Source organism: Babylonia areolata, chromosome 34 (genome assembly GCF_041734735.1).
Source record: "Babylonia areolata isolate BAREFJ2019XMU chromosome 34, ASM4173473v1, whole genome shotgun sequence".
NCBI classification, from domain to species: Eukaryota; Metazoa; Mollusca; class Gastropoda; order Neogastropoda; family Buccinidae; genus Babylonia; species Babylonia areolata.
In genome coordinates, this window is record NC_134909.1 from 832,241 (window position 1) to 842,240 (window position 10,000).

At 45.8% G+C, this 10,000-nt stretch overlaps 2 protein-coding genes across 2 annotated transcripts in view; one reads left to right on the top strand and one right to left on the bottom strand.

Moving 5' to 3' along the window:
• The window catches only part of LOC143277353 (uncharacterized), a 610,653-nt gene extending 605,520 nt beyond the window's left edge, over positions 1-5,133 (bottom strand). Inside the window, exon 1 of the mRNA XM_076582137.1 lies at positions 4,972-5,133. The gene's annotated coding sequence lies outside the window, so the exon portion shown is untranslated. The remainder of the gene's footprint in view (positions 1-4,971) is intronic.
• The window catches only part of LOC143277313 (uncharacterized), a 46,687-nt gene that overhangs the window by 14,119 nt on the left and 22,568 nt on the right, over positions 1-10,000 (top strand). The window lies entirely within an intron of this gene.

Below are 10,000 nucleotides of genomic sequence, written 5' to 3' on the forward strand. Positions count from 1 at the left end.
TGGTGTCAGTCAACACTGCTTTCTCTGTCTCCCAATCAGTGAGTTGCCTTGGTGTCAGTCAACACTGCTATCTCTGTCTCCCAATCAGTGAGTTGCATTGGTGTCAGTCAACACTGCTATGTCTGTCTCCCAATCAGTGAGTTGCCTTGGTGTCAGTCAACACAGGTATCCCTGTCTCCCAATCAATGTAGATCCTTGGTGTCAGTCAACACATCTATCCCTGCCTCCCAATCAATGTAGATCCTTGGTGTCAGTCAACACTGCTATCCCTGTCTCTCAATCAGTGAGTTGCCTTGGTGTCAGTCAACACTGCTATCCCTGTCTCCCAATCAGTGAGTTGCCTTGGTGTCAGTCAACACTGCTGTCTCTATCTCCCAATCAGTGTAGAGCCTTGGTGTCAGTCAACACTGCTATCTCTATCTCCCAGTCAGTATGAAGCCTTGGTGTCAGTCAACACTGCTATCTCTGTCTCCAAATCAGTGCAGAGCCTTGGTGTCAGTCAACACTGCTATCTCCGTCTCCCAATCAGTGTAGAGCCTTGGTGTCAGTCAACACTGCTATCTCCGTCTCCCAATCAGTGTAGAGCCTTGGTGTCAGTCAACACTGCTATCTCTATCTCCCAGTCAGTATGAAGCCTTGGTGTCAGTCAACACTGCTATCTCTGTCTCCAAATCAGTGCAGAGCCTTGGTGTCAGTCAACACTGCTATCCCTGTCTCCCAATCAGTGAGTTGCCTTGGTGTCAGTCAACACTGCTATCTCTGTCTCCCAATCAGTGTGTTGCCTTGGTGTCAGTCAACACAGCTATCCCTGTCTCACAATCAGTGTACAGACTTGGTGTCAGTCAACACGGCTATCTCTGTCTCCCAATCAGTGTAGAGCCTTGGTGTCAGTCAACACTGCTATCCCTGTCTCCCAATCAGTGAGTTGCCATGGTGTCAGTCAACACTGCTATCCCTGTCTCCCAATCAGTGTAGAGACTTGGTGTCAGTCAACACAGCTATTCCTGTCTCCCAATCAGTGCAGAGCCTTGGTGTCAGTCAACACAGCTATTCCTGTCTCCCAATCAGTGTAGAGCCTTGGTGTCAGTCAACACTGCTATCTCTGTCTCCCAATCAGTGTAGAGCCTTGGTGTCAGTCAACACAGCTATCCCTGTCTCCCAATCAGTGAGTTGCCATGGTGTCAGTCAACACGGCTATCTCTGTCTCCCAATCAGTGTAGAGACTTGGTGTCAGTCAACACAGCTATCTCTGTCTCCCAATCAGTATGGAGCCTTGGTGTCAGTCAACACAGCTATTCCTGTCTCCCAATCAGTGCAGAGCCTTGGTGTCAGTCAACACAGCTATTCCTGTCTCCCAATCAGTGTAGAGCCTTGGTGTCAGTCAACACAGCTATTCCTGTCTCCCAATCAGTGTAGAGCCTTGGTGTCAGTCAACACTGCTATCTCTGTCTCCCAATCAGAGTAGAGCCTTGGTGTCAGTCAACACAGCTATTCCTGTCTCCCAATCAATGAGTTGCCTTGGTGTCAGTCAACACTGCTATCCCTGTCTCCCAATCAGTGAGTTGCCTTGGTGTCAGTCAACACTGCTATCTCTGTCTCCCAATCAGTGTAGAGCCTTGGTGTCAGTCAACACTGCTATCCCTGTCTCCCAATCAGTGTAGAGCCTTGGTGTCAGTCAACACTGCTATCTCTGTTTCCGTGTCAGTATGAAGCCTTGGTGTCAGTCAACACTGCTATCTCTGTCTCCCAATCACTGAGTTGCCTTGGTGTCAGTCAACACTGCTATCTCTGTCTCCCAATCAGTGCAGAGCCTTGGTGTCAGTCAACACTGCTATCTCTGTCTCCCAATCAGTGTAGAGCCTTGGTGTCAGTCAACACTGCTATCGCTGTGTCCCAATCAGTGAGTTGCCTTGGTGTCAGTCAATACTGCTATCTCTGTCTCCCAATCAGTATAGAGCCTTGGTGTCAGTCAACACTGCTATCCCTGTCTCCCAATCAGTGACTTGCCATGGTGTCAGTCAACACTGCTATCCCTGTCTCCCAATCAGTGTAGAGCCTTGGTGTCAGTCAACACTGCTATCCCTGTCTCCCAATCAGTGAGTTGCCTTGGTGTCAGTCAACACTGCTATCCCTATCTCCCAATCAGTGAGTTGCCTTGGTGTCAGTCAACACTGCTATCCCTGTCTCCCAATCAGTGTAGAGCCTTGGTGTCAGTCAACACAGCTATCCCTGTCTCCCAATCAGTGAGTTGCCTTGGTGTCAGTCAACACTGCTATCTCTGTCTCCCAATCAGTGAGTTGCCTTGGTGTCAGTCAACACTGCTATCTCTGTCTCCCAATCAGTGAGTTGCCTTGGTGTCAGTCAACACTGTTATCTCTGTCTCCCAATCAGTGTAGAGCCTTGGTGTCAGTCAACACTGCTATCCCTGTCTCCTAATCAGTGAGTTGCCTTGGTATCACTCCTGACAACAGTCCTTTCGGCAACACATTTTTAGCATTTGCAAATCAGTTTATCTTCACCATTACCTGTCTATGAAAGCAACCAAAACATTAGTCTTTGCTTTTCTTTTGTCAAGGATTGATTATTGGAACTCTGTTCTTGCTGGTATTCCAAAGCATCAGTTGACAAACTCCAAAGAGTTCAAAACAATGCTACTCGACTGATTTTCAGGTCCTCAAAATTTGAACGTGTTACTCCTCTTTTCCATTCTCTTTGCTTGCAATCTCTTTAAAAAAAAAAATAAAAAAAAGAATTCAAGCTTTCTGCTCTGACGTTTTCTGTCCTCTCATGCTGTGGCCCTCGCTACCTCCCGAAGTGTACATTCCAACTCGTCACCTTCGTTCTGCTTCTGTAGAAAATCCCTGTCGTATAGAAGAAGCAACAGGGTCAGCACTCTTTCTCTTTCCAGGACCCCTCTTTGTGGAACGAACTACCAGAAAAATTGTGACATTCAGCCTTGCCAAGTTCCTCTGAGCCTGCTCTGAAAACACATCTTTACCAACAACAGTACATTTTCCAGCACTGGTCTTGGTATGACCTGGTTCTAAATGCATTTTACTGTGGGGAGGCCGTTTGCAATCTCTGTGAGTGGTGGGGTGCTTGCGGCTGGGTGCGTGCATGTGTGAGTATGTGTTACAGGAATGTGTTTTCTTGAGGGCGTTATGGGTGGTTGGGTGGTTTCTAATGTTCAATTGCGTGAATGTATTCTGACACGCATTTCTCTTTGTGTGTGTGTGTGGGGGGGGGGGGAGGGGGGGTAGGGGAGGGGGGCAGGGGGGGTAGGGGAGGGTGTGTGTGTGGGGGGGGGAGGTTGTGGAGGGGAAAGGGGTGAGGAGGGGTGGCAAGGAAATGTAAAGCGCTCAGAGCAGTATTTCTGGAGAAAAAAATACGCTCTATGATCCATTATGATTATTAGTATTAGTATTATGATTATCATTGTCATTATATGAAGTTCAGTTTGCCGTGGCTTTCCCATAATGTTGGATAATCTAACTAAAAGCTGTAAATGTCAAAGTTAATCCAAGCAACTTTTGGGTTTATCAATAACCACGGATCAGTTGAGAAGTGGTTTCTACTGCCCAGTGTGAAGGCAGCCATAGGCAAGGCGTTTTGAAGTTGTCTGTGTGTATCCGAATTTTGTTTGTTGATTTTTCATGTGTGGAGAAGGTGGAGTTAAAATGTGAACTCCTCAGCCCCGCTTTCGTTTATGCCAGTGTTTGCTGGATTTTTTAACTTACTTTTTGTTAGTGCCCATTGAAACTGCTGAGAAATTCATCTCATCGAACAGCTTGGTCACTCCTAGTTCAAAAGACCAGCCATGGATGAAGAGGGGAACTTGTCCCATGTCCTGGGGTAGGACGGGGGTTCCCTGTCGAGAGGGAATCGCCCAAGGGACATTGCCCCTGTCCAATGCAGAGAGCATTGAAGCTTGATTTGAACAACATCAATTCTGTGGGAGTGAGAGCTTCCCTTCATTGGGAATACTGATCATCTGACTTGGCTGTGTGTTTTCTTTTTTCTTTTTTTTTTACCAGCTGTTGGGGCCATTTGTGCAGCTCACATCACAGCAGCTTGCCCCCAAGTGAAGAGTCACAAATGTAGTTATATGGAGTGTTATACAAGTTATTCTCTCTGATCTTCAGCATAACTGTTTGGGCATAGAAGTCGCTACACATGACAGCATTACGTTTTGCAGTAAACAGTTCTGTGACTTTTCTTTTCCAGTTGTTCATATGTGTCCAGTGTGTGGCCACCCCATGAAAAGAAGTGTATGTGGAGGGGGCGAGGGGAGAGAGAGAGAGAGAGAGAGAGAGAGAGAGAGAGAGAGAGAGAGAGACAGACAGACAGGCAGACAGAGAGAGATAGATAGAGAGAGAGAGAGAGAGAGAGAGAGAGAGAGAGAGAGAGAATTGCCATTCAACAATTATTTACACATGCAAGCTTGTGCAAGTTTCTCTCTCTCCCATACTTGTCCATACAGGCACTGCTGTTTAGGTGTGTGTGTGTGTGTGTGTGTGTGTGTGTGTGTGCGTGTGTGTGTGTGTGTGTGTGAGTGTGTAATGTGTGTGTGTGTGTGTGTGTGTGTGTGTGTGTGTGTGTGTGTGTGTGTGAGGCAGAGAGAGAGGGAGCACAGCTCTCCAGCAAAACTAGGCAAGTTAAACAAAAAACAGGTGAAACAAGACAAGACAAGACAAAGTAAGGTAGGACGTACCAACACAGAACAAAGCAAGGCAAGGGAGCACAAAACAAAACCAAGGCAGGACAAGGCAAGGCAAGGCAGACAAAACAAGGAAATGGGAAGTTTGCCAGGAAATGGGAAGTTTGCCAAGGCAAAGGAAGATGGAAAACATCCATGATATGTCAAGGAAAGGCAGTGACATGGCATGATATGACAGGACACACCATGGCAAGACAACAATGGCTTGGCATAACATGGTAAATACGACATGAAACAGCACCACACATTGTTACCTGCTCTGTTGAGAAATGGAGGCAAAACTGCACACTGCAATCACTTCTGGGAACAGGTGATGACAACACAGATATCGGTTCTGTGAACAGGTGATGACAGCACAGGTATCTGTTCTGGGAACAGGTGATGACAGTACAGGTATCTGTTCTGGGAACAGGTGATGTCACTACCGGAACAGGTGATGACAACACAGGTATCAGTTCTGGGAACAGGTGATGACAGTACAGGTATCAGTTCTGGGAACAGGTGATGACAGCACAGGTATCTGTTCTGGGAACAGGTGATGATGGCACAGGTATCAGTTCTGGGAACAGGTGATGACAACACAGGTATCTGTTCTGGGAACAGGTGATGACAGCACAGGTATCTGTTCTGGGAACAGGTGATGACAGCACAGGTATCTGTTCTGGGAACAGGTGATGACAGTACAGGTATCTGTTCTGGGAACAGGTGATGACAGTACAGGTGTCAGTTCTGGGAACAGGTGATGACAGCACAGGTATCTGTTCTGGGAACAGGTGATGACAGTACAGGTGTCAGTTCTGGGAACAGGTGATGACAGCACACGTCTCTGTTCTGGGAACAGGTGATGACAGTACAGGTATCAGTTCTGGGAACAGGTGATGACAGCACAGGTATCAGTTCTGGGAACAGGTGATGATGGCACAGGTATCTGTTCTGGGAACAGGTGATGACAGCACAGGTATCTGTTCTGGGAACAGGTGATGACAGCACAGGTATCTGTTCTGGGAACAGGTGATGACAGCACAGGTATCAGTTATGCAATGACAGCAAGGTAGAGGTAAGTTTTCAGAAGAGTTTTGTGATCAGGTTCACACAACACATCACACGGAGTCTCATGAAGTGTCTGCACCCTGCTCTCACCACGTCAGGCAGTATATAGTGTGCAGCCAAGCCACGCCTCCAACCACACATCCTATCTGCCAATGGTGTGAACATCGTGAATATTAACCAGCTAGAACCAGTTAGAACCAGCTAAAACAGCCACAAGCCAGCTCAATGGTCTGCCCCCTGATAACCGACCCCCTCTCTCTGTACCTGCACTCCACCCACCTCCCCACCTGTCCCCCATTGCAGCCCCTCCACCTTACCCACCTGTCCCCCATTGCAGCCCCTCCACCTTACCCACCTGTCCCCCATTGCAGCCCCTCCACCTTACCCACCTATCCCCCGTTGCAGCCCTTCCACCTTACCCACCTGTCCCCTGTTGCAGCCCCTCCACCTTACCCACCACCCAACCTGAAGCCTGGGTCCCGCACTTGTAGTGTGACACGCCTTCACGTGTCTGGTGTACCTTCACGTGTCTGGTGTACCTTCACAAACATGAAGCGATAGAAACACTGTGAAGTATCAGTTATGTAAACTGATTTCAGTTTGAAAGTCTAACCTGATTTCCTCCTGAACACATGCACACCCCTGTACACACATACGCAGACATGCGCGCAACCACACACACACACGCACACACATACATGATCCAGGTGTGGGTGTAGGAAGGACAGGTGTGAGGGGTGGAGATGGCGGAGTGGTGGGAGTGGGGACCATACCATTATATTTCAGGTTGGACAAACAACGACATTGATATGTGTTTCTGTGTGTCTCTCTATAAACCTGTGTGTGTGTGTGTGTGTGTGTGTGTGTGTGTGTGTGTGTGTGTGTGTGTGTGTTGTTGTTGTTGTTGTTGTTGTTGTTGTTGTTTTGTGTGTTGTTGTTGTTGTTTGTTTCTTTGTTTTTTGTTGGTTTTTGGACTGACTGTCTTTTGGCTCTCGACTGTCATTTGGCTGTCTGGCTTTCTTTTGGCTGTCGACTGTCTTCTGGCTGTCTGTGTTACTTTCTGTCTGCCCGTCTGCGTTCTTGCCTGTCCATTCGTTCTCTAGGAAATGTCTGACAGTCTGTCTGTCTGTTTCTCTCTCTCTCTCTCTCTCTCTCTCTCTCTCTCCATGCTTTACAGACAGTTAGCTATGAAAGGGCCGCATTGCGAAACACCCACTGTGTGTCTCGTTGACATCACGACGAATGTAGGACAGTGTGCACCAGGACATCCTGGTAAATTTCCGTCCCTACACTCCTCTGTCTGGCTCTCTGACGCATGCACAAAAATCGTAGGCAAACTGAACACAAACACGAACGACACACACACACATACATTCTCTCATTCTCTTCATTTAAAAAAAAAAGAAAGAAAAAAAGAAAAAAAGATTTTTTAAAAATGGGGAGGGTGGGGGTGGGGATGGCGTAAAGACTGAGCGTTGTCGAGGGAAGAAACACAGGCGCCTGGATTTATCTCTTCTCCAAACCAATATCTTGCAACTGACTGACTGGAGATTTGTGTAAATGCAACATGAACTACAGTTGCGCTCTAACGTACCAAACTCACGATAAAAGAAAAAAAACTATCAAAGTACTGACAAGATATATATCACATATTGTGAAGTATATGAGTGCACATATACGTTATAAATTATCTGTCTTTTCATATCCCCCCCCCCCCCCCCCCCTCAGATTCTTCACCAGACTACATTTCTGATCTTTTGTTCTGTCTACTCACCTTCTAAGCCACTTCCTTCGTCCACAGATAAACTAATTCTATGTACACCAAAGACCCGCACAAAAGTATTTGGTGAACATGCTTTTTCTTTCCCTGCACCCAGGCAATGGAACTCGTTGCCACTTAACATTCGCAACATCAGATCAAAACCAACTTTCCAAAAAGCATTAAAGGCATACCTGTTTCGACAATACCATGAACAATGAATACCTTTCTCTTCATGTGACACATGTACATAGGTATGTGTCCTATTGTACTGAGACCATTGTTTTACTGTTGTTAGTCTTTGTATTCATGTTTTTTTTTAACAAGCTAGTCAAAAATTTACTTTAACTAGTAGTGCTTTCCATGGTGTGATTATGAATGATGACGTGCACGTTAATGCGTTGCGCTGCTGAGTGGGAAGTATGATTGAATTTTACTTCATATACTTATAGTATATTTGTAAATTGGTTACTTTTAGGAAGTGTCTGTGATGTTTTGTTTTACTCGAGTAGATGAATATTATTTTATATGTACAGTGTGTAGTTCATCTCAATTTTACTTCTGTTTCTTTATCTCCAAGGATTCTCAGTGTCGTTTCCAGCTTTTAGGTATATTTATTGGTGGTGGTGGTGGTGGTGGTGGGTGGTGAATCTCATTTATCATTATTATATTTAAAAATGTTACATGTCTGTTTCTTATTGTGTAACGCGGCGAGTATGCTCTTGAACGACGCTGTATAAGCCTCCACATATCATTATTATTATTAGTAGTAGTAGTATATGCACAGACCGAGGGGAAAATATGTTATATAGTTCCGTCAATAAACTAATAATGATAATAACAATGATAATAACAATAATGATAATATTTCTCTCTCTCTTTATTCAATATTTTCTCTCATCATATTCATTCATTTATTACAATATTTAGCTATGCAACAAAATATGTTGATTTATTCACACATACCATGAGGACCTAATGGCCAGTGACATAATATATATATATATATATATATATATATATATATATATATATATCACTCATTCACACACACACACACACACACACACACACACACACACACACACACACACACACATTGTCCCTCCATCTGTTTCATCCCCTAATGTATACTTGGAGTGTAAGAAATGTCAGTGCTCGGTTTGTTGCTGTTGTTGTTGTTGTTGTTGTTGTGTGCCGCGAGAAGCAGTATTATTGTCAATTGCAACTCTTCATTATTCATTATACAATTACCAGAAGAACTTTATATCAGTCGTTCACTTGCTGTTGGACCTGTGCAGCGAGGATATTCAAGACAGTTGCTATGTGAAAGCCAATCCTCAGCAACGAATTTGGTGTATGTGCGTTGGGGTGGGTGTCGACACGGGTGGCTGACGCTATTCCAACTGACAGCACAGTATCTTACCAGTGTGTGCGTGTGCAGTGAAACGTTGTAGGGCCTGGGAAAGTTTGGAAAGGTCGATTCCCAAAAGATGGGAACGCCCTAACGATCTAGGTGGGCTCTCTCTCTCTCTCTCTCTCTCTCTCTCTCTCTCTCTCTTATCATGAAGATGAAGATATCCTCAAACGGAATTCCCCATGTAGGCCTATTCAGCGTTGGTTTCTTCTTCTTATCCTTCTTCGGGTACCGTCAATTGTCTAGGTTTCTTTTTCCTTTACCCCATTCCAAAAGGGTTTGTAGTACTTCTTAATATATATCAATGAAGGTCGACTTAACCTTTTCAAGAAAATAAAATGTGTGTGCTGTGTCGTGATGAACCCCCATGGCGCCACTCCGTCAACATTAATTCACGTCTATAAAAGCAGCGTCACTGCACGCACCGTGAGAGGCTTTGTGACAAGAGGCGTCCTAGTTTCTTCAGACACAAACGATATCCAGACCTGTAAGGGGGTGCAGAGGGGGGTGGGGGTGGGTGGTTGAAAGAAAATGGGAAGGGTTAACCATTGCACACACACACACACACACACACACACACACACACGTAGGCACTGCTACCTTTTAAATGCTGTAGCATACATACATGCACAACATAATTATAAAATCAACACAGCAGTAAGTTGCATACATGTACATTCATACACGATGTACGCAAAACGATTTCAGCAGAAGGAAACACCTCCACAGTAAAATCAACGTTTACAGGAAAATAAAAATGTTAACTCGGTCCTACACCATCTCGCTCTCCCTCTCTCTCTCTCTCTCTCTCTCTCTCTGGGGAGGGGGGTGGATGTGTGTGTGTGTGTGTGTGTGTGTGTGTGTGTGTGTGTGTGTGTGTGTGTTGGGAGGGGAGTGGATGTGTGTGTCGGGACGGGGAAGGGGGGGATGTGTGTGTGGGGAGGGAGGATGTGTGTTTGCGTGTGGAGGGGAGTGGATGTGTGTGTGGGGTGGTGGGGGTGGATGTGTGTGTGGGGTGGTGGAGGTGGATGTGTGTGTGGGGTGGAGGGAGTGGATG